Genomic DNA, 26,041 nt, shown 5'->3' with positions numbered 1-26,041 from the left:
GCAATGTGCAGTAGGATGGCTTCTCTGTGACCTTCCAACAACTAATCTCCTTTAAGAACTGAATCAAAGCAGTTAAGAGATTCTGTCAGATGGATTTTGCCTACAGTTGGGTTTTTGGCAGTTGCATGTAGAAGGCAATACATTCTTCATGAGGATTTTTTTTTTTTTTTTTTTTTTTTTTTGTCCAGAAAGGAATGAAGACAAGGTGCCAGCAGAGATCTCTAGAGAGAGACTCTTATTTAGCCATGGTACTATTCAGGCAGGGACAGCTGCAAGGTGGATGACTTTCTCACACTTCCCAGCCAACCTTCTCTTTAACCACCCTTGTCTGATGCTCCAGTCAACAAGCATATCAGTGCAGTGGGCTTCTCTCTAAAATCTTCTTTCGCAAGGGCAGAGAACATGCCCTTGGGAGATATCATATGACTGGATATCATATGAATTACAATGGGTATTTGTTATGTTTTTCAAGAGAAATCATAGCATGTAGCAGGTTAGAGCTGAAACTCCTTTTTTTAATAGATAAATAAGTTGCCCACACAACACGTGAGCTGCAAAACCAGGGCTATGACTTGCGATTTCAGATTCTCAATCTAGTACTTTATTGAGAGCTTCTGCTTTCTAATAAATAGATAGCAAAAGAGACAGCTTGTGTCATAGGAGAAAAAAAAATCCACACACACACCCAGTTTAGAAAATAGTAAAACTATCTTAAGGGGACTGCTCAAAAGAGTCATTATAGGTCTGGTTCAAATCCTGAAGCTATAATTTCAAAATTCTGCAATCCTTGGGAAAGATGCTTAGCCCTTCTGAGCAGTGGTTGCCTTTGTTGTAAAGCTGGGGTTAAAAAAACTACAATGTCTATATTTTAGGCCTATTTTGAGGATTAAATAAGATTATATATTTAAAATGCCTATTCCAGTGATTAACACAAAATAAATACCAGTAATATTATCGTACTCTTCTTTCCCTCTTCAGGTCAGTGGTATATGGTAGAATTATGAGAAAAGTCTTATAAGTATGCCTCTGGAATGGTGTAGCTCAGTGGTTTTCAACATTTTATTCACACATACAGAAAACATATGTGAAGAATCACCACATCCCTGGCATAGAGTGATCAATACATAATAATACGATGGTGGTGATGATAACTGTGGTGGTGATGACAGAGATGCTGATGCTGATGGGTGACAGGCACATACCACAGATGAGCACTGGACTCAGTCATTCCAGAGCTTTAGCCTGGATTACACTGCTTTCTTTTCTACACTAGAGAGGAAATCAGAATGCTACTGAGCATGAATAATGACATTATAAGTGCAACTGCACCCATTTAAATTAAAAAGAAAACAATCAGCAGACTCCAGTACTTTATTACTGGTCACAAATTACTGGCAACATACCAGTTGATTTAGAAGATGCCATCTTTCCTGGAGGAAGATGATTTTGGAACATGCTTTACATCATAGCTCTAGAACTAGACCCCAGGGGTTTGAATTCTGGCTCATCTATCTGCGATGACGCAGGGAAGCAACTGAACTACTCTTCATCTCTCTTTCCTCATCTTGAATTGAAATAATAGTGGTATCCACTTCATCAGATTGTTGTGAGGATGAAATGAGTGAACACATGTAGATTACCAAGAAGACATCTGGCATACAGTAAGCATTCAGTGAGTATTAGTCATTAGTGGAGGTTTCTGTCTCCAAGCTATTTGATGGGACAGCATCTATTTTGAACTTCTCCCTACAAATTGCCAATATCGAAGTTAGTCATGGTGCCATTAATACATAAAACTGATTTTTAACTTTAACATAATAATATCTGCTCCTCATTGTTCACTTACCATTTAACCAGGCCTTAGGCTATCTGTTTTACCGGTATCTTAATTGATATAATTCTCTCATCACTCTCATCAGATAGATATTGTTACCCCTATCTTATACATGAGAAAACTGAGCCCCCAAAAAGTGATGAAACTTGCCCAAGTTCACACAGACTAATAAGTGAGAGAGCCAAGTCTCAAATTCATCAACTTCCTACCTATATACATATTGCTTCATTAATTTAGAGAAAATGTGCAGGGCTTGTGGGAAAAGTGTTTTTGTTTGTTTGTTTTTCGTTTTTTTGCAATGAAAGAGAGACAGAATACATAACTGCATTTATTCTAGGGTATTCAAAAGTCTCATAGCAGAAACATGGATGGCAATCGCAATAAAAAGCAATTTAATTTTGCTATTGAATAATCACAGAAATATCACAGAACTCAACTTTAATTCTGTTTATGGAAAAGAAGAAATGACAGTGATGGACAAGAATAATGGGAAAATGAGGAGAAGAAGGAGGAGGAGGAAGAAGAGAAAGTGAAGAGAAGGAAAGAAAGAGAAAGGCATAAGTAGGTGTCTCTCATTTAACAGCTCACCAGTTCTGGAAGTAGACTGTCTGGTATCATCATCTCCATTTCAGACATTATTTTGTCCAAGGTAACACAACTAGAAATAGTGGAATTGAGATTTACATTATGGTATTTTACCTTCGAATCAAGTGAACTCTTCTACTCTACTTTGCTACCTTTTGAGACAGAGATTCATGTAAAAATATAGACATAGAAAGAGGTATGGAGAGAAAGAAGTATAGGTACATTTATGTGAGGACAGACAATGTGAAAAGCATTATTTTGCTTTTTCAGATTTTAACATTGGTCAGGAGTGGTGGCTTACGCCTGTCATCCCAGCACTTTGGGAGGCCAAAGTGGGGTGGATCACCTGAAGTCAGGGGTTCAAGACCAGCCTGGCCAATGTGGTGAAACCTTGTCTCTACTAAAAATACAAAAATTAGCCAGACCTGGTGGCACATGCCTGTAATCCCAGCTACTCAGGAGGCTGAGGCAGGAGAATTGCTTGAACCTGGGAAGCGTAGGTTGTAGTGACCTAAGATCATGCCACTGCACTCCAGCCTGGGCGATAGAGTGAGATTTCTCTCAAATAAACAAATAATAATAATAATTAACTTTGGAGATTTTCTAAAGTCCTGTTGTACTTTTGCAAATATAGACATAAATTAGAGTAATATGTATTAGAATACTAGGTGTTTAATACTATTTGATGATTTTTATTTTAAAATAAGTTTTACTTCTCTTAATTGATTTTTTAAAATATTGTGAGCTAAATAAGTCACATTCTTCCCAATTTTATAGATGATGAAACTGAGTTATGTAGTTTCCCTAAGATCACAGCAACTTATAGCGAAAATGAAAGTCATTCTCTGCATTTTACCCCCATTTCCTGGACCCTTACCCCAGAAAGATTTTTCTCTCTACTTTGGTGCTCTCTTCTAATTAGAATCAACTTATAGCAACTTAGGGACATGTGGATGGAGGAGAGTCATATCTTTGTATATAATGAGGGTCTTCCTGGGAAATTCAAATAGGTGACCCTTTTTTTTTTTGCAGGTTTTGCTATTGCCTTTGAGTCTGGGACACCATCATCTGGTCTTTAAACAATGATGTGAGGGTTGGGATTTACAACATTATTTTTTTCTTAGAATCCAGGCTTGAGCCTGGAGGGAATCCTGTGCCTTCTCGTGCTTAGCTTCCTGGAGTCCACCAGACACTATGATGTCTTCCCTGGAGAGTTGCCTGCTGCTTCTGTGATGTGGCCGACTGGCACTCTGTCTGTAGAGCAGATGGAATTCCCTTCTGAGAGGTACTTCCTGCTCTGCATGTTTGTTTTGAAGATGTGGGTTTTGGTCAGCATAGGGGACCAGAAAAAGAGGAGAGGCCCTAGATGTTTGTTTGAGAAATGAGATGCAATGTAAGTCAGAGTGGAAAGAGGAGGATGAAAAATCCTTGTATTTCCAAGGTTAAAGTCAAGGTTAGGCAACCTTCTTAAGTCAGTTTAATTATTGTATTAGAGTTCTCTAGAGGGACAGAATTAATAGGAGCTATCTATCTATATATATCTATATCTATATCTATATCTATATCGACCTATCTATATATACATACTATATATATATATAAAGGGGAGTTTATTAAGTATTAACTCACGTGATCACGAGGTTCCTCAATAGGCTATCTGTAAGCTGAGGAGCAAGGAGAGCCAGTTTGAGTCCCAAAATTGAAGAACTTGGAATCTGATGTTTGAGGGCAGGAAGCATCCACCATGGGAGAAAGATGTAGACTGGGAGGCTAGGCCAGTCTAATCTTTTCATGTTTTTCTGCCTGCTTTATATTCTAGCTATGCTGACAGCTGATTAGATGGTGCCCACATAAATTAAGGGTGGCTCTTCCTTTCCCAGTCCACTGACTCAAATGTTAATCTCCTTTGGCGACAACCTCATAGACACACCCAGGATCAATACTATGTATCCTTCGATCCAATCAAGTTGACACTCAGTATTAACCATCACAGGTATAATCCCTGAAGTTAGACCATTAGTCAAAGGCCCTAAGGTACTTCTTGGGAAAATACTGGGAACCGCCCAATTATTCTTTTTAAATGCTGGAAGTCGGGGGGAAGGATTAAAGTTAGAGATTGAAGTATTTTAATGCTGAAAGGGAGAAAAATGACTGGAAAAGGGAAACGGTGATCGCTTTTTACCTTTTTCTTTAGAAGGTCATATGACCAGCTCTGAGTAAAACTACTTGAGAATAACTGTGCTTGTTGATTAGATGATTGTTTTCTTATCGTTTCCACTGAAATAACATGCAAAAAGACTCCCTTCTACTGTCTTTCTCAATGTATTTCTTCCAATAATACATGATTTTTTTGTGGTGAAAGTTTATGAAGTCACAACTTATCTGTCTTTTACAGCTGAGTTAATTTAGCAAGAGTATGTGGCTTGTTCACAGTGACACAGCTTGTTAAAAAAAATAGCGGAAGACTAGAAGTTGGGTTTTCTGACATCTGGATCCAGGTTGATTTTACCTCTTAGAGATTCCAGTCTTGGAAGAGGGTTGGTGCAGGAGAGGACTGGAGATTAAGTGTGGAAAAACGTTAGGAAGGGGATTAAACACCCCTGGAGATGTTAAAAAAAAAAAGAAAAGAAAGAAAAGAAAAGACTCATAAGGTCATATTGTGTATTGAGTGTGGTAGCCATGGCTACCAGATGGTGCAAGGATTCTGACTTCGTCCTCAATTGAAGAATTAAAGAAAGGAGACAGGGAAGGGTGCAGCGGCTCCTGAAGGCTCACATAGGATGCAGATCACTTATTTTCCCTCCCGGGTCCTCAGGCTTTCCTGTCATTGTGAGATCACGTGGTAGCGTGGAAATCGTAATCTCTGCTTCTCAGAAGACGGGATTGAGGTAGCTCTATGCAAAGAGAAATGACCTTGTACTTGCAAAATTAGGTCCCGTGTTTGTCTGCAGTCCTACCCACTTTACCATGTAATAAGAGAGTAATCCCTGTCAGTAACATCATCTTAGAAAGAGAAGGAACAACCAAATGAGAGCTAGTGTGTGTGGAGATGGTGCAACATTCTTTCATCAAAGCGACTAATACCCTTAGTGGAATTGGCTTGATACTTTGGCAAAATGTGGGTGTCAGTGTTGTGGGTTTTTTTTTTTTTTTCCTTTGAAATGAGACTTTGTTAGTCATGTGGATATCAGAAGGTGAAAAAATGAATGTATGTCTTCTCTCACATGAACTCTATTAATATCAGTTAAGTAAGATCCTAATACAGCTCTGTGTATTATTTCTTGGCCTGAGTTCATTCTAAGACTATGATAAAGAAAGTATGTCTTATGATAATGGCTCTGAAATCTTCAAGTTGATATGGCATTAGCCAGCATTTGACCATAGAATCTACGCAGTTTATTCAACCTATTACTAATGCCCCCAAAATACTGTATGTTACTGGCAGACTAAAGAAACTGGTGTCATATAGAAGTCAACTCTTTGTCCTCAAACCATCATTAACTGGTAGCAGCTCATATTTCAACATTACTTTTAGAGTGTCAAGCTATTAGTTATCATATGTGCAACAGCTATGTTCAGTTGAAGGATACATACTTATAAGCAAAATGGCCTTTGGTTTACCTTAGTGTTGTTTGTACATTCGAGTTCACTCTGTATTTCCCTCCATTGGATTATTTAATAATCAATTTAATTTTAGGAAAGTTTCACTTTAGTACTCCTAGAAATTAGAGGAAAATATTGCCTACATTCATTTGCTATGTTGCACAGACACCGTACACAGTAAAGGTAAAAGATAAAGGATCAATTCTTATGGATCTCATAGTTCCAAGCTTTTAAGGCTGTATTATAGAAACTTTGTAATTATTGTGGGTAATCTTGCAGAAAATTAAATGTTGAGTTTGCATATGTGAACAAGTTTGGACTATTTTGCTCACCATAACTTGTTAGTGCCAAGCATCTCACTGTTCTTGTTAGGCTATGGGTTTCAGTTTACTTCTTATAAAATGCTATTTGTGGTGTAAGTGAAATCCTTGGTGAGAGCATACCATCTCACATTTGAGGCACATTTTAGAGAACTTATATCTATAGTTCATTCATCTATTTCAAAATGACTCAGACTGGTGGTTCTCAGGGGCAGTTTTGTCCCTTAAAGGACATTTGGCAATGTCTGGAGAGATTTGGGATTGTTAAGACTGGAAGAGGGTGCCACTGGCATCTAGTGAATAGAGCCCAGGGATGCTGCTAAACATCACGCATCCTCCCACACAACAAGGAATTATCCAGCCCCATATGTCAACAGTGCCTAGGCTGAGAAGCCCTGCTCTAGACACTTAAAAATTTAAAAGGTAAAACAGAAAGTAGGTAGCTGAAATATTTTCATCTTTTTTAAATGGCTGCTTTCATGATTAGAATTCTACCCATGGGAGGCCAGGCTCAGTGGCTCACACCGGTAATCCCAGCACTCTGGGGGGCCGAGGTGGGTGGATCATGAGGTCAGAAGATCAAGACCATCCTGGCTAACACGGTGAAATCCCGTCTCTACTAAAGATACAAAAAATTAGTGGGTGCCTGTAGTCCCAGCTACTCAGGAGGCTGAGGCAAGAGAATGGCGTGAATCTGGGAGGTGGAGCTTGCAGTGAGCTGAAATTGCACCACATACTCCAGCCTGGGTGACAGAGCAAGACTCTGTCTCAAAAAAAAAAAAAAAATACTCCCCATTGGTATAGAATACAGATGAAAACTATAAACAAGCCACATATTTGCTTTAAAAATATTTGGCATGTAATACGTGTGTTGTGGCTAATTGAGCCACATTTAACAACACCAGCACAACAATATCAATAGCTACAACTTATAGAGAGCTTACTAAATGTTCCAGACACTGTTCAGAGTGACTGTCCACAGGATAATTCAGCTATTCCTCAAAGCAACGCCACTGGGGACGGACAATAACTGTGCCCTTCAATCTTGGAGTATGTAGGAATATGGTGAGCTCCTGATAGAAAATGTAAGGAACAGGACAATGACAGCACAATACTTGGAAGTGGGAAGGCTTTATTTTTCCAAATGCCCCTGGTCGCTCAAGCTTTTATTCTATGGTGTTATTATTGCAAAAGTGCTTCTCTGGGAAATGAAGACTGCCATCATAAAGTAGGTTTATATTTGCTTCTAGAGGGAGAAAAGAAAATGATTGTGTAACTCTCTCTTTGCCAGTTCTGCAGCTGATCCCATGCATGCCTGTCTTTTCCTCCCCAAAGCCATATGTGACTGAACTGGTCTTCAGGTTCTGTGTAAATGACAGTATCCAGTGTGGCTCAGTCCTGTAAATATGAAGTGGTCACTCCCACCTGTGGCTGTCACCTTTTAGTTGACTGTTCTCTAAGCCTCCTTCCCAGCATTTTCAGAAGGGAGATGAGGCTGTCCTTTAAGATTTCATCATCAGGGTGGGTCAGATCCACTGAAACCTCATGTTTGAAAGAGAAATAGGTAAAATTTCTCTAAGCAAGCCTCGGGAGATTCTCCAAGAACGCCTTTAACAACAATTTCCCCTAGAAATGCCACATCGAAAGTCATATTCCCAGTGGAGATTCCTATGGGAATTGGGAAGTTAACTAGATTTGCTGTTTTCACACCTGCTGAGGGTTTTGAGTCTAGGGAATTAAGTTTGTCATAGCTAGGCATTTTACCTTTGCCAAACCAGTCTATTGTATTAAACCTAAGTTGCCATCAAAAATCAGAAAGGAAAACATCACAAATCACTAGAAATATATCAGCATTCTGAGCAGCAGAATTTATGGGGCATTAATGTATATCCTAGGCTATTTATCTTTCTAGTAGCAGTTGAAACACCTCTGCCTTTTTCTTAATATAACAGGGCTTCCCGTCAAGAAGTAAGAGAGTCCCCAAGCCTGGTACTTGAGTCACGAAAATGTGGCATTCTCACATTTGCTTTGGGGCATTAGAGGAGGGAGTGTAATTTCTTTTTATTCTTCTTTTTGTTCCTATTTCTTCCTCATTAAAACCCCAGAGTAAAACACAGTCAGGATATATTCAGGTTTAGGGAGTTTATGCAGGGTCTAGCATAACCAGGGTAGGGTAGAGAGTGGAATAGAAAGAGACCCATTTTACATGTTCTTTATCCCCTTCTGATTCAAAGGACAGCCATAGTTCATTTACTCATAGCAGGCTTCTCTGTGCCTAAAGGCTGATCTCTACATGAAATTTATTAGTGCAAGTGGTAATACAATTGGTAAGGAATGCCTGTGTTTTGGACAACATTTGATATTTTGTACCTGTTAGCTGCAGCCTTTTCTCAATCTCCTGGCCTTTCACTCTTGTCTTCTGTGGAGGGAAGAAGGCCTGAAAAGCAGGTGAATTAAACATACATCGGGAAGGATTGCAGCTTCTTTGAGACTTCTCTCCATGGTGCCCTGTGGGTCCATTTGGTAGGGGCACATCTGGGTTCTGCACGTGGCTTTGCCACTTACTAGCATGTGACCTTGGATCAAGTTACTTTACATCACTCAGCCTCAGTTTCTGTGGTTATAAAATGAATCAAATTACATATATGTGTGTGTGTATTTTTCATCATTTACTCTTCACAACATATATATACTTACATATACACCCATATACATATCATTTAATCTTTACAACATACATATATACATACATATATGTATATACACACAAAACACATCTGTATGTAATGTACATGCAACATATATACACACACAATATATATACATATACATACATCTATACAATGTGTATATATACATACAACATATATGTATGTCATGAAGGTTAAATAATGAAAAATACACACATATACGAAACCCTTGTGCTTTGTGTATTTTATAAATATATATATGTATATATATATATGGTGTGTATATATCTATTTATTGTGTATATACACACACATATTTATTGTGTGTGTTTATATGGTGAAGATTAAATGATGTAAAATACACAAAGCACCACAGGGTTTAGTAGTTTCTGGATAATAGGTGCATACTACTGGAGTCCTGAGAAACTTGCTTCAGTCCTTACCTTTCTAAGAAGTGTAGTCTGAGAACCACAGATTTTGAATCACCATTGTACTCATTAAAATGCAGATTTTATGTCTCTCCCCCAATGCTTTCAGTAAGACTCTCTAGAGGGTGGGGTCCAGTATCTGGTATACTTAGAAGCACCTCTTATGATTCTGATGCACTCCAGAGTTTGATGATGTCTGGGTCAGCTGGTCCCTCTTCCCACCCTGTGATGCTCTTTCTTTTCTGCGTCAGGATAGCTTAATCTAGAGTTTTAGCTTCTCTAGTTGGAGGTTCTTCCTACCCAAGTGGAGTCTGTCTTTGAGCCTGTTAACTCACTATCCCAGTTTATAAGCAGCCCTTTTTATGGTAGGCCCCACGTGGCTGGGTAACCAAACTGATGTGATAATGAGGACGGACTAAAGGTCACAAGATTGTTAACATGTGTGAGGAGATTGTAGGCTTAGCCTATCAGGTGAGGGAAAGGTTAGCGTACCAACTGTCTCCACACTTCAAAGAATGTAGCTAGTTTGCTGCACTAACTTAATTATCTGTGCTATTGATATCTTTGAGGAACATATCTATACCCTGGATACAGTTACTTCACAGTAGGAGATAGCAGGAGGTGGCTTGTTCAGTTGCCAACTTCCTAAAATGCTTTTTAGAGTCAGCTGGGTTGCTTAGTCCTCTCTTGCTCTTGGATTAAATATAAAAATAACTATGTAAAGCATATCAGCCCTCTTTTCCCTGTCTGCTGAAACTGCAATCTCCTATGCTTTTTCTAGAACCCATTAAATAGGGAGGAGGAGGAGGGGAAGGGTAACAATATATAAAACCCCAAAGTCCCAGATCAGATATTCTCCTAGAATGGATTCTGCTGTTAGATCTCAACAGAGGTAGAAAACAGTTGGTCACATAGGTACACACTAGAGTTCCTTCTTGATTATTTAAGAGCTGATGAAGTAGCAGGCACCTTATCCTTGTTTTCATGATTCTTCCCGCTCTCTGTAGCTGTATTAGTTTTATTGTCATCTTCACTGGAATTCTGGAAGGGAAAGAAATACAACCCAAACCAGGTGATGTTTTCATTTCCAAGCCATAAAAGTGTTTGATGTTAAGAAACATTTGAAACCATAGACTGAAGAGAGGTATTCGTCTGTACCTGGTTTTCACTGATCTAAACCGGCCCTGTCTTGTTACCACAAAACCAGTAGCGCTAGTTACAGAGGCTTTCCAAAGAGAAGACCTCAAGCTCTGACACTCCTCTTTGGTTTTAGCTCTTGAGAACAAATTTTTCTCTGCCAGATGTTACTTTAATTTCTTACCTCCTCACAAGGAGTATTTTTATGTGAGTGTACCTGAGTTGTGGACATTATTTTGGAGCAGCTGATTCTGTTGACTTTTCTAGAAGTGCTGTGATCTCAAATGTAAAGAAACAGGATTACCCAAACCCCTCACTGCACTGAAATTGAATACAGTGCCCTGTTCTTTGACACCAAAATGTGCCCTGCTGTTGTAAAGGTAGGGTTTTTAATAGGCAGAGGCCAGTAGAGAAATTTCCAGCTTTTCATCCTTCTCTTATAAAGTCTCTCACACGGTATGTCATTGCTTTTAAAACATGGTCATTTTAATGATAAAAATGCTGTGGAGAGAGTGCCAGAGTGTCACGCAAAACCAGCTGCGGCATCCTGCGTGACATTCCAAATATTAATACAAATAGAATTAATTCACACACCAGGGGTGTCTCGGGAATCCATTTTAAGTTGGCGCTTAACTTGGGCTTGAGATTTCCCTGTGACTGCCCATGTTGAAAAATGTTTGCTAAACAGGGCAGTGTGCTGGACTGCCCTCGATCTATAAATTCACTCAAACTAATTCATTAACGAACACTTGATTTTAACTAGAAGCAAACATAGGTTAAAATGTACATGGCTGTCTCGTGTTGTTGGTGAGCAGTGAGGTTTTTGCAGATGTTATAACTGGCACAATACTCTGAATTTATCTTATTTGTTTTATTTTGAGGAAAGCACATAGATGATATATTTATCATTAGTGGATTGTATAATTGCATAATTTCTTACTTCATTAAGGATTTACTCTGGGTTTTTACATATATCTGATTTGTAGATACAGTGAAGAGGAGGTATCTTGGCATTAAATTTAGATTGTGGCAACGCTTAGGCTGGACAAAAGTAAGACATTCTGTGTCTTTCTAGTTCTCTCCTGGCCTTGTCTTTCTATTTCTGCACAGTGAATTTAATAAAGAAACTATCTTGGAGTAATAATTCCTACAAGCCCTGGACATTCCTTTGGGGGAAGAGGACTGACCTTTTCCTGTTTTTAATAAAACCTCTGCGAATTTGGGCTTACCTCTTCTATAGTCCGGTGCCACTGTCTTTTTATTCCATATTTAAGTGTGGGGAGAACCCATTTATATCCTTTGAATTGGAAGCGTGAAAGCAGTCCTAGGCAAGATGGCTCCTGTGAGGTTTGCATTACTCATGCCTGTTAAATTTAGTACTTATTTACATGCATTTAGCTATTTTGAGATATATTCTCTCTCTCTTTGGGGGCTTAAATTTTGTTATCTATTTGCGATTTCATACTCCACCTCTTCCTAAAGGAACCGGGAAGGTAATGCTTTTGTAATAGGGGGTAGAATTATGCTCTGGTGATAGGCAGGTTGTTTTATCCTAACTGTGACACGGGCAATTTTAAAAGCTTCATTTTTGTCTTTGTCTTGAACAAGGAACATTTTACACATTGCTAACTCCTGAAAATCCCCCTGGATAGATAATTTGGAATGGAAGAACTTAAGACCTTTTTTGGGGGGAAAAAAGAACAAATCCACAGGATCCCTTATAATTATCTTTTGTGGCCACTAAAAATATTTAACATACTAAATAAAAAAGACTACCCATGAAAGTTTGATATATTTCAAAATAGAATAATGGATATAAGGTAGTTATTTCTAAGGAATATCTTCTCCACAGTCTCAAGAAGGTTCCTGTACATTTGCTTTGAGTGTTCGGGCACCAGAAATTCTCAGAGGCATTTATTCCCTTTTCTCTCTCTCTCTCTCTCTCTCTCTCTGTCTATCTAGTGTTCAATATCGTTTTGATTTGATTACTCAAAGTTGACTTTTTTCTTCTGGGTCCTAGCCTATTCTCAGAGAAATTGAGGAATTTAGATGCTTGAAAAGTAAAAAAATCTTAGGATAAACTTAATTTTATATACATGGCAGAGCGAGTGGATTTCTATTAAATCGCTATAAACAGGGTTAAGGTGGCTGAATCCACGAACGTGGCACCAACCCATCACTCTTCACCTGCCTGGCACTACTTTTATAGCCAGGGTTTATTTTGCAGCATATTTCTTTAGCTCTCTTATCTTAATTATCCAAATAAGAGAATCAAGTAAATGGTGGTGACATTAAGAAGTTCAGAGGAAAGGGCGAATTGCTGGACTCAAGAAATCTTTTAAGAGGATCTACATCATCTTCCAGATAAAATATAACTTTGCAAAGATATTTGTGAACCTTTACAATGTGACTTTAATCATGATTTGCTAACATTATTTTCCGCTTCAACCATGTGCTTTACACTATCTTCTCAGTAGGATATTGGATGGTAGTGAGAAACTCACAGTCTTTTAAAAATTATTGTGTGTGTTTATATGGTGAAGATTAAATGACATAAAATATACAAAGCACCACAGGGTTTAGTAGTTTCTGGATGATAGGTGCATACTACTGGAGTGCTGAGAAACTTGCTTCAGTCCTTACCTTTCTGAGAAGTGTAATCTGAGAACCACAAATTTGGAATCACCATTGTACTCATTAAAATGCAGATTTTATGCCTCTACCCCAATTTAATTTGTAATTAAAACACAAATAGAGAAATCCACATGAATACAATGCATGGCCTAGCATATTATATGTTTATATATTGTATTGATGTTGAATAAGTATATACATATATATGCATATGCCAGCCAGGACAAGAGACAGAATTTTGCCGCCCCCAAAACCCCTTCATGTGCTTTACCCAATTATAGTCTTTTGTATTCTTCATAAGTAATCATGATACTATTGTAATCATATTTTCTTTGTATTTTTAAAAAATACATTTGTCATCCAGTGTGCATCCTCAAACACTCTAGTCTAGTCTTGCCCATTTAAAAAGTGACAAGCCCTTTAACTCTCTTTTAATCATTAAGTTTCTCCTTAATTCATTTTATTTCCTTACATTTTATCTGTTGAGGGACCAGAGCCATTTGACCTGTATAGTTCTTCTGAACCTGAGTTGTGTATATTATGTACTCACAGTGCAGTTTAATACGTCCCTCTGCCCCCTACATTTCCTGCAAATTGGTACCTGGGACTGGATCACACTCAGGTTTGATCCCTTTGGCAAGACTATAGGTGGTGCTTGAAAAGACTGCAATCATTAGTGAAGCTCAAACAGTTCCACGTTAGCCAGCGGGGGCAACAGCAAGTTGGTTCTTGAGTCCTTTTGTCATAGCCTTAAAAACCTTTGATAGCTCCCCCGCTGTGGGGCAAATAAGACTCTTCAGGCATATCTATACATTTCCTCTCCTAGACCTGAAATCAACCATTTCTCCAAGAAGCTCTGCTTTCTTTAGGTAAGAAATGTTATTTGAAGACTACAGTCTAGGTGCTAGGGATGCTCGTTGGTACTGGATTGGTCATTGTTTCTTAACATTTATAGAGGATAGTTATTATATAATATACTATTGTTATTATATAGTAGTAATGTAATAACTAGTATAGTTCACCTGAGCCTGAGTTGAGGCTCACAGTGCAGTTCAGTATGTTCCTCTGCCCCCTGCATTTCTTGTAAATTGGCACCTGGGACTGGATCACAGTCAGGTTTGATCCTTGTGGATATATATTATATTATTATATGGTATACTATAGTTATTCTATAATATGCTGCAATTTATTTTGTTTATTTATGTAGTTTTTATTATTTTATAGCTTATAATTTTTATTATAGTTTTATACTTTACTTATAGTTTTGATTAGTTTATATTATCTTATATTTTATATAGTTTATTCTATATTTACATTATAATATCTATAGTTTATTGTATTATGTTTTATGAACTTATGAGTTCCTATTAGTACTCCAATTCAAATTTACTTTGACAGTTTTATTTAGCCTCTTCTGCATTACAGTTAGATCTCCTTTCTTCCCAAAATATCTGGACCCTCAAGGACACAGGGAATAATAGAATAATAATATCCCAATAGTAATCATTGTTTTATCACATATTATATGCGCAGTAATCTCGGGAGGACAATACTAATACCAGTACTAATGTGGTAATTGAAAACATTACAACATTTTTTGCATATGGTTGTCCCACCTTCCTTCATTTTTAAATAGTTGTGCTCTATTTACATTTCAGAGCACAGAGACATCAGACACTCTGCTCTCTGTTAGTCTCCTTTAAACGTAAATCCACAGGAAACCATATACTTAATATTCACCACCAGCCCTTATGCTTATGTTCTCTCTAATTATTTTGATCATCAGAAGCTCATTCTCTAATATGCTACTTAGAAAGGACTTATGGAGACAATATTGCCTAAGTTCTTATCTGTATTCATAATAACTTGTTTGAGTCCTTCATATTTACAAGTCAGTTTTGCTGGATATAAAACCCCTTTCTTTTTTCTAGTATATTAAGCAGGCTACTCTATTTTCTTCTAGCCTAAAGCGTTTGCTTTAGAAAGTCTGACAATAGTTTAATTTTCTTTATACGATAAGCCATGTGTTCTTTTTGCTCAGAAACTCAGAGAGTTTGCTACTATTGGTCTGTTTTGGATCAATATTTTCAGATATTTGGCACAGCTTTTCAATATCATTTCAATTTTTTTTCTACTTCAGGACATTTTATTGAATTACAGTCTCTAGCATTTGTTCTCTTCCCTTGCTTTTCTTGTTCACAGTCTCTGCTTATACGTTCAATTTTCTTTGCCTGTGTTCACTATTTCCTTTTTCTCTTAATTCAGGGGTGTCCAATTTTTTTCTTCCCTGAGTCACATTGGAAGAAGAATTGTCTTGGGCCACACATAAAATACACTAACATTAATGATAGTTGATAAGCTAAAAAAAAAAAAAAAAGAACTTGGCAAAAAACAAAAACCTCATAATGATTTAAGAAAGTTTACGAATTTGTGTTGGGTTGCACTCAAAGTCACCCTGGGCTGCATGCAACCCGCAGGCCACGGGTTGGACAAGCTTGTCTTAAATTATTTTTATCTTTATATTGCTTTTTGAGTTTTTAGTTTTCCTCCTTTTCACCTTTTAAATTTGTTAATTGATTATCTGTTGTGTTTATTTTTTTCTGGTTTACTTGACATTTCTGAAGTGACTTTTTCTTATATTTATAATTTTTTTTTCAGTCCTGTCTCCCTATTTATGAGCTTTTCTAATCAGATGGTAGTGTTCTTTTGTAGTTTGTATCATTTCTTAATGTCTTTAAGTTTCTTTTGAAATTATAGGTAACAGCTTTCAGCATGCTTTTATAAGATGTGATTTTGCTCCTTATTCTATTTTGTAATTATAATAACTGTCTATGGGATTTGAACTTGACCTTGATACTATTCCATTGTTCATTTTTATGTGAATTTAACTTTTCTGACAGTTTAGAATGAAGTACGATTCAGGAAATCTCACTAACTTTACAGAACTGCCTTTTCATGTGTGTGTAGTATTTTAAAAATATAGTAGATATGGTAGATGCTTCCTGAGATTCCCTTTCTGTTTTCTCCTCAACCACTTTGGTCAAGACCTTCTCTTTCTTTAGACTCTTGTTCCATATGGCTCAAATGTGAAGCCACTCTCACTAGTTTCTCATTAGTGGGGGCTTACACTGGAAGGGGGCCAGGTGGCTGCACAGTTCATGAGGAGTAAATTGTTCCATCTCCCTCAGTCCGCCTTCCCATGTGCCCCTTGTACTCGGATGGTAAAGAGGATAAAACCCCTCCCAGTGAGAGCTGTTGTTTCACAGTGGCCCACTGAACTTTCCAGTGAGTACAATTAGCTATTCTGGGTTCTCTTGTTCTCAGGTCCATAGATACCCATTGTTTCCTTCTTCTTCCCACCCAGATGATGATTCCATGCAGAATTTCTGACTGTTTGTGGTTTGCCCCATTAACTGGTATTTTGGGGTTCAAGAGGCAACTTTGTCTCTTAGTTTTGTCTTAAATGTTGACAGGAATTTGGGGTTTTGTTATCTAGTTGCTCTATTTGTGTAGTAGTCAAATGATTGAAAAACTATGCTGACATCATGGGCAGCATCAGTCCAGAATCCCCCCTACTCTCATAGTATTGTAAATTGTGTCCTTTATGTTTAGTGGCGTACATCTGAGAAACAGCAGCTCAGAAGAAAGGAATGTAGCCTGGGCCCACAGAAAGGCTTTCTTCTGGACCCCTCAACCAATCTCAATGGCACCATGTTCTAGACAACTCAGCCAGTCAGCCCAGAAGTGGAAAAAGTCTTGTATAGTTTTGCTTTTGTTTTAGTATAAATTTTCCTTTAGTAAACATGAGTTTCTATTTATACCCAGACTTCTTCCAGAAATAAATATATGGTGACCTATAAAAATAACCACAATGACAATAAATAAAATCTAATTAATAATATCTGGTTGAGTGCATTGGTCAAAGTAGACTAGCTGCTGAAACAAACACCCTAATCCTTTTGGTGTCTTAAAGTATTTCTCACTTACGCCACAGTCTAACATGGATTGCAGGGTTTGGTGAGTAGGCTGTTCCTCTCCACGTAGTTATTCAGGGACCCAAGGCCACTCCCAAGGGCCTCAGAGTTGGAATCACTGGGAGAAAGAGAACATGGAGGATCTCAAGAACAGATTTTAGGGACCAGAGATGTTAAATATAATTTTCACCCATGTTCCATTGGCCAGAGTTCCATCATGTAGACCTACCTGACAGCAAGGGAAGCTGGGAAAGGCAGTGTAGCTATGTACCTAAGGAGAAAAGGAGATAGGGTTTGGTGAGCCTAGAATCTGTTATGGCAAGGAAATGGGACAAGGAGAGAATAAAGGAATATTTTACGAGAATAGAGAGGGCATTGCAGCCAGAAAAGAATTGTATAGACATCTGGATGTGGGGAAGAGGACACTGGATTTGGAAAACTGAAAGAATTTTAGGATAGTTGGAGCTTCAGATGATCTCAAAAGGAGACTCCGGTGGCCTCATGTAGTGTAAATGTACCTGAGAGCAATAACTTAGGCATACCCTTAGAATGACCCTGTGTGGCAGACGCATCTGAAGAGGGAATCCAGAAGTGGCCAACCTGGAGATTTGTTCTTTGTCTGTGAGGAACATCTGAGCCACAGCCTGTATCCCGTGGCTGTACAGGGGATTGAAGCCCTGGTTTTGGAGTACATGAAGGTTGCCAGGTGGAGGTGGTTAAGGGGAGGGTGTTAAGAGGAAATGTTATATAAAGTGCATGCTGTTTGCAAGTGTTTGCAGTTTTTTTCCTGCACAACCTGCCACTGGATTGTAAGAAAGTGGATATCTTGTCCAGCTCACTGCCACTGGACTGTTTCTGCATATAAGGTGTTTCTCCTGTACAGCCTGCTACCACTGGACTCTTTTCCCTCTAGAATTCCCTAATGAAACCCCACATCTTGTTTATTGGCTCTGAGTCTCTTCTTCTAACCCTTGAACCTCATGTTTTCCTTATTGAGATTAATAGGGGTTCAGCACCACACCTCATAAGAAAGGCCTTGCTTTTCGTCTAAGGATTCTAAACCTTATCGTGCATGAAAAAGAGGGCCATTGGTGGTTTGTAAGCAAGACACTGATATAATTAGATTTGTGTTTTTGAAAGTTTCTTCCAGCCCCTAACTATTACCAGCAATGTCCCTGAAATTGCAGAAGAAACTTATTCTGAACCTTTCTTGATTGCACACCTAGTCATCTAAACCCAGGGAAAACTGAATTCACCTCTGCCTGTGCCCATCTAAATCATGCTTACTTGGTAGGCTCCCATTAATGTGCTACAATCACAACCAGAGTCTGCAGTGAGTTCTATAAATTCAGACTGGAAATGTAATTTCAGATCTCACAGGGCCTGTGTTGTTTCAGTGATATTATAATCAATGACTGTAGCTCCCTTTGAAGCTCATAAGGTGACCTCTTTTGACATTGATTTCTCATCTGTTTTTTTCTTTGGCCTTTCTTCACCTCCTATGTCTCTTTATTTGCTAAAGAATAGTATTTTATTGCCAGGCACCTGTATAATAACCACAGTAGCCATACATTAAGCTTTGTTCAGGTCATTACAACCTAAATAGACACAGTTGTGGCAAGATCTAGTCCCAGGAACTGGTGTTGCAACCTTCTCGGAGGGAGACTGTTTTTTTTCCATTAGAAGATACTGAAATATGCTGTTAAGTAGTCTTTGCTTAGACTAGCATCTAGGAAGATTGTCACACATATTTTGTCCTTTCTTTTGAGTAGGCCCTCAAATTGAGAAAAATCTCAGAAAATGATCACAAGTACTACACCAAACCTCTTGTGGACATTTCCAAGACATTTCTGTGTCTTGGTATTCAAAAAAGCCCATATGAGGTTAAATGGGAAGGCAAATGAAATGTGCCTCTTCCTTAGAGAAGTGTGTGGTTTCTTGAGCATTTATGCTCCCCCCAATATGACCTTTAGAAAAGAGTATGATCAATAGCCTATTGGATCGTCTGTAGTCTGGCTGTCAAGTACAGGAGGGGGAAGTTGAGATATTTTGACGAAAAACAACTGAAATGGCTAAGTGCAAACTTACTAGAAAAATACTCATGTTTCGTCAGTAGTTTCCAGAAACTTCCTAAGCACCTGATGTACAATGGGCTTTTTCATTGTGGGCATCTGCTGTCTTTGCCTAGCTCAACATTCCAGTGAGGTTTTTTTTTTTTTTTCAGAGCTCAAAACCAAACATGTCAGCAGTAAGCAGCCACCCAGCTTTGTAAAGAACACCACGGCTGACAACTTCACAGCTGCTGAGGAATTGGCTGAACCTTTCTTGTAAAGTAGTACCATACACAAGAGCCTTTGTGCCATTGGGACCCACCATGGAGTTTCCAAATGCCCTTACTCCTGGAAAAATGTACCAACCTTTTCTTCCCATGTTGCCCCCATGTCTGGTGATAATAACCATGACGATAGCCAGTCCTTTTGTGGCTGGCAAAAGAACACAAAGGGACTCTTCTTCTGCACTATCAGGGTAAAAAACAAAACAACTACCACATTTTAGGAACAAGGCCAATGATTTATTTGTTATGCCACGCAAATTATTTGGAACACAAGAACTCATTTTGGTAACATACAATTTTTTGTATTAATATTTATTCTTGAATAATCTATGGACATCTAATGACTAAAACACAAATGACATAATTTTTCTACAGCATTTTGAGATTTTGTTTTTGCAACTCCATTACAGCATGCATTTCTTTTCTTTCTTTCTTTCTTTTTTTTTGGCTTTGGGACAGAGTCTCACTCTGTTGCCCAGGCTGGAGTGCAGTGGTGCAATCTCGGCTCACTGCAACCTCTATCTCCCAGGTTCAGGCGATTCTCCTGCCTCAGCCCCCTGAGTAGCTGGGATTACAGGTACCTACTACTATGCCTGGCTAATTTTTGTATTTCTATAAAGACAGGGTTTCACCGTCTTGGCCAGGCTGGTCTCAAACTCCTGACCTCAAGTGATCTGCCTGCCTCAGCCTCATAAAATTCTGGGATTACAGGCATGAGCCACCCTGACCAGTCTTTTTTTCTTTTCTTTGTTATTATACTTTAAGTTCTAGGGTACATGTGCACAACGTGCAGGTTTGTTACATATGTATACATGTGCCATCCAGCCTTTTCTTTGTTTTGTTTTTGTTTTGTTTTTTTTTTTTGACGAGACTTTGCTATGTTGCCTCAGCTGGTATCAAACTTCTAGGCTCAAGCAATCCTTCCACCTCAACCTCCCAAGTATCTGGGATTACAAGCATATGTCATTGTGTCTGGCAAAGGATATGAAATTTTGATATGACCAAGGAAGAATGAATGAAGGAAGTTGAAAGCAAGGTACCTCTGGATCTCCATGTCCATCTTTAGGTGATCTATTTATTTTCATCAAAGCTCCTGTGATATGTAAAGCCCTCTTAGTGATCAAGGGTGACTAGTCCATGGACTCTGGCTGGAAGATGCAAGATTTCTTAACCAGCTGCTATAGACTGCCTCTGAGAAACCACTTAAGGAATGCCCTGCTGTTGTTAATGATTAACATTAGCCAGATTGCAGTCTTCATTATCCCTCACCCCAAAAGGAAGGTAGAAACCATCCTCTTCTAAAAGTGCTCATTTGGTTATTGACTAGCAGTTGTCCCTTTGGAAGTCTAGAAATGTTCAGTCAAGTCAAGGGAAACTTTTGGTTCTTTTGAACAACTCTTGGATATTTTGTCAAAGATGTTACTAAATTCGTGGTTCTGAGCACCTAGGTCTATTTTAGATCCTTTTAGAAAGATGGGGAGTTAGACAGAGTAACATTCTAACATGAATGTAATATGTGGTTACTACTCAAGCTGTAACAAATAATTCACGTGGAATGATTTACAGATGGAGATTCTTTTGATGTTGATGCATTTAGTCACTATGAAACCCGCCCCAGCATCTGCTTCAGGCTTGCCCAAAGTGCCTTTGGATATGTGGAGATCATTTTCTGCACCAAATCTTAAAGTTGATCTGTTTTGAATCATCTCAATTCATTCTGTGGCACTTCTACTGAAGTGGCAGTGACAATTTCTTCATAGTTTTAAAATTCAATCAAAAATCCAAGGTGTAATTCCATTTTGCGTTCCTAGTATGTCTTCCTCTACACCTTTAAATCATTCTGATCGAGTACTTAATCCAAAGAGATTACTATGCTCTTGACATTCTTATTTTCACAGAACCTTTGTGTATTTTATAAATGGGAAATAGGCCGAGTGTAGTGGCTCATGCCTGTAATCTGGGCAACTTAGCAGGCTGAGGTGGGAGGATTGCTTGAGCCCAGGATTTTGAGATCAGCCTGGGGAACATGGTAAGACCCTGTCTCTAAAATAAATAAATAAATAAATAAATAATTATCTAGGTGCGGTCGTGTGAACCTGTGGTTTCCAGCTACTCAGGAGGCTGAGGCGGGAGGATTACTTGAGCCTAGGAGTTAAAGGCTGCAGTCAGGTACATACTGCACTCCAGCCAGGCCAACAGAGTGAGACCCTGTCTCTAAAAAATGGAGTAGGGGGTTGGGAGGGCAGAATAGGACTCCAGATGGGAAAAGTTGTTTTGCATATGGCCATTCATCTGTTTAAAAGCATGGTCAGGCCATAACCCAGGTATCTTGTTTCTCGGGCCAACTCCTATTCCATATGGCTCATTTCTCTCTCACCTCTTAATACAGAAAATGGAACAGTGATTGTTTCTGAAACGTAAGTAAAGGATGGCCCATGCCAGTGGGGTGCATTGACTCATCATCATTGCCCTTTTAATTGGAGGCTCCAGCAGATGTAAAGTTATTTGGATGTTGCAGTAACAGCAAAAATAATGTTGGCTTACTCTCAGCTTTTGCCTGGAGAAGCCGAAGAAGCCTGTTTCTTATAATTAGAAGGTGCGTGTGAACCTGAACAGTAGGACAGAGTCAGCCATTGTAAGCGTTAACTGATTCACCTTTTAGAAGTGACAAGTGAACAATCAGCCTAAGGTTGCCTGGAGCTTTCTTTGGGATAATACCTCAAGGGAAACCCTCTTAGGTTCAAGCCAAGAATTATCAAATGACCCAGTCTTACAATCCCCCTGGCCCCACCCCCGCCCCCATTATCCACTCCTTCTGCTCTTGTCTCAGAACCACCTGAGGACATATAACTGCTGACTTCAGCTTTCTGGCCAGTACTAGGCCTTAGATCCTGGATGTGAAATAAGGAAGAAAAAAGTCTTTCACAAAACCTTTCTTCCTGATTTCATTTTTCCCTTTTTCAGCCTATATGCATGCCTTAAGAAAGATTCCTCTTTCCACCTTGGAGTCTGTTCTGTTGAGAGTCCTTCCCACACTTGGCTATTTCTAACCTGAATGACCAAAGCAATGTTCCTTGACCAGAGCAGTCATCTAAAACAGCACTATTTTTATCGTTTGGAGCCCTAGAAGGGTCTTCTAATAGCCTGTATTGACATTCAAGCCCAAGTAACACAGTGAGCTGGGTTATAACTGTCCCCAGACTTACTGAGTGTTAGTTTTGTGATTCATTTATTTTGGTGAGAGTCTATCTGCTGTGACCATTTGTAAACAAAAACGTTGAGGGAAAGGCAGTGGCTAAGAGAACAGAGATGTGGTACACATCTCGGTTTGGGTAGTGGATGGTCTGAGCTTTCTCCTTCTACTCTGGAAATTTTGCTCTGTCAATCATAACATCATTCTGAGAGTATTGGCTACTGGAGATTGCCATTTTGTCGGTTGATCCCCAGTCACCTGCCTCCCTGTGTAGTTTCTTATGAACAGGAGGAGAGGCTTGGCTTCTCCGCCGGCAGCCTCCAGGTAAGGCTTCACTCACGTACAGAATGTCTGGCTCCTCTTCTTCAAACTTGAGTTGTCCCCAAATGACCTAAGACCTCCGATGATAAAGCTGCACAGGTTATGTGGTCTATCCTGTCTAATAGAAAATAATGTAGTTTTTCTGGAGAAGGGCTATATTTTATCAAGATCTTTCTCATGTGTAACCTAATTTTTGTTGGACTGCGTCTCGTTTTACTACTTCAGCAACTTCTCTGGGCCAAAGAATCCATTTATTAAGCTATGTTGCCAGAAGTTCTTTTTCACCCCCCTGGCTCAAATATCTTGGCACATCACTGTAGATGACCCTTGAGGATAGAGGTTAGAGGATCACATAGGTAAGATTGCCTTCTAATAAGGTTCTTTGACATCTCAGTTATTAAATTCCCTTGAATGGGATTCAAACACATCTGACTTACAGTGATGTTTGCCCCATGTGGATAATGCCATAAATCTTCTGTTGTGAAGTATTCTCATATTTCTGCTCTTGTTCATAGATGTACTTATTTTACATATGCAGAATGATGCCATCTGTATCTCAGAGCTAAGCCCTTTCCATCCAGTCTTCCCAAATGGGAGCAGAGAAGACCAGCTGCTTTCACTTCACTTTCTGCCCCATTCTGGCTCACTTTCTTTTCTTGTGGCCTCTTTCTTCTGGCTGCCAGAAAAGCTGCTGTTGACTTCTCATGAGTGGCACTGGCTAGTCTCCCTGGATTGGAACCAATTCTAATACAGCCTGTGGTGCTTGGAGCTCCAGCCACAACCATGGGCCAAGAAATTGGGTGGAGGACTTTGCTCAGTGGGGAGATCATGAGTGCCCTACACAAGTTCCTACACTCATTGCTAGATCTTCTTGACAGTATTAATGGACACACAAGTTATTCTTTCTTCTTCTCTTCTCTGCTATATGACTGCCTTAGCACCTTCTCAAAACAAATTAAACAGTTTCTCCCCTTGATAGGAATAGTATTTCTTCTCTTTTCCAAGAAGCCTTACTACCTTCAGTTACGCTTTGGTCTTCAAAGAGACATGATTCTTGGTTCTGTGAATCTCATAAGTCAGCAATTACCAAATGATTTCCTGCAGATACCAATTCGGTGAGACAGAGAAAAGTGTACCCCAGGCAAATAGGTTTAGGAGACTGTGCCAGCTTCATTCCACTTCTTGGAGATTCACAGTAGCATAGTAAAGACTCTGAGAATTCCTACACTCAGAAAATTAGTTTGTGTAACCAAGAATCTTTCAGACATGAAAATCCTAGTCAGGAAAGGCTTGTCTAAGAAAGAAATAACTGAGTTCCAACCTGATTGATGAATAGAATTTGGAGTGAGGGAGGAGCTTTGGAGATAGCATTTTGTGTTGAGAGAATGTTAGCTCGAGAAACTGAGGAGACCATGATGACCAGGGCACTGGAGTGACAGAGGAGCTAGACAACGCAGGAGGTGGTCGTGGAGAGGAAAGGAGGGCCTGATTATGAAGGGCTTGTTGGCCACATTAAGGATTTTGATCACTATGCAATGGGCAAAGGAAGACACGGGAAGCGTTTTCAGAAGCAGTACTGTATACTTCAATGTGCGTTGTCAAAACCCACTGTGGCTACAAGTTGAGAGCAGATAGAGTGGGGCCAGGATATGTTGCAGAGTTGAAAATTTACTCACACTGTGCTCAGACATGTAAAGAAAACGTTGGAGTCTTCATTTTCTATGGCTACTCTGATTTTCCTCGTAAGTTCTGACTCCAGTGGGTAGCAGGGAAATACATTATATCCTAGTCTCTCTAGACACATTTAGTCTCCTTTCCTTTAAAATGGCTCATTTTAGGGAACTTCTGAGTCAACAGTTATCTACCTAGTTGGAATGCAAGAGCTTCTTGTGCCTGTGGCATTGGTGGAACGAGGGGAGGCCTGGTGTGTGAAAAGGAGTGTTTGGGTGACTTCTGGGTCCTCACTGCTGCCCTCTGCAGGAATAGCACTCTCATTGTTGGCCTGGTTGTGCAGCACTGTCTCATTGTTGGCCTGGTCATGCAGCCCTGCCTCCATTTGCAGTTGAACTCTGTAGCTGCTGAACTCGATATCTGTTCTATTTCAGCTAGATTGGGGCCTGGTAGTCCTCTCTGCTGCCTCGTTGCACCTGAACTCTCTCTGACACTATTGCATCATGCCTGACTGAAGTCTGACTCTGTGTTCCATCTGGAATCCAATAGAATACCCTCTACTCTTCGCCTCCCAGCCCAAGCCCTTTGTGGCCTCTCTAGCCAGTACCATCAGCGACTGCCCTTGTCCCTCCACTGAGCACACAAGACCTCCTAGATACTATTGTACTACCTTGAAGCCAAAAGAACAACTGGGAAGCTACCCTTACACTTACTCTCTGCTAACTCATGATTCCCTTCACCTTTATTCTGGGCTGCTCCAGTTACAGAGGACACTGAAAGACAGACTCAAATAGGAAGGAGAGAAAGACTCTTTAGATGCCCACCTGATCCAGCACTTTAGAGAAGTGAGTTACGACACATATTTCTTGGTCTGCTACAGCTACCTCTGTCCATCTTCTTCTTTCTCCCCGATACCCTGGTCTGGAAATGTGGGCTACTTGTTTTCTCTAGTTCCATTGCGTATTCTCTCTCCCTTGGCCTATAGTCACACACTACAATCTAATATAAAAGCCAAAGCACTTAACTATGGGATTTAGAATTCCTTTTCTCTCTTTGTACAAAGCCTGGCTTTTGAGGCTTCTGTCTAGCTACAGAGATCAAGCAAGTCAGCTTTGAGACTCAAAGCTGAACAGTGTCCTCTTTCTTCTTGGTCATTCCCATCTGCTTCCCCCATCGGAACAATGATCATCATGGCCCAGCTGTGAAAATGGATAGGTGCAACAGAATATGATTTAATGCATCTATTTATTATTTCCAAAATATTCCCCCTACTAAAAATAGAAACAAGGTCTCCTGAGAAAGATATTCGTAGCTTG

General features: G+C 39.4%; 1 protein-coding gene across 4 annotated transcripts in view; it reads left to right on the top strand.

Annotated features, from left to right (window-relative positions):
* The window catches only part of ESRRG (estrogen related receptor gamma), a 597,265-nt gene that overhangs the window by 16,339 nt on the left and 554,885 nt on the right, over positions 1-26,041 (top strand). Inside the window, exon 2 of one of the 4 annotated variants that reach the window (XM_023203732.2) lies at positions 3,544-3,704. The exons of the other annotated variants lie outside the window; for them this stretch is intronic. The gene's annotated coding sequence lies outside the window, so the exon portion shown is untranslated. The remainder of the gene's footprint in view (positions 1-3,543; positions 3,705-26,041) is intronic. 4 annotated transcript variants of the gene reach the window in all.

Source organism: Piliocolobus tephrosceles, chromosome 1 (genome assembly GCF_002776525.5).
Source record: "Piliocolobus tephrosceles isolate RC106 chromosome 1, ASM277652v3, whole genome shotgun sequence".
Taxonomy (NCBI): domain Eukaryota; kingdom Metazoa; phylum Chordata; class Mammalia; order Primates; family Cercopithecidae; genus Piliocolobus; species Piliocolobus tephrosceles.
The sequence above is the reverse complement of the archived record's forward strand: the minus strand, read 5'-3'. Positions and strand labels throughout refer to the sequence as shown.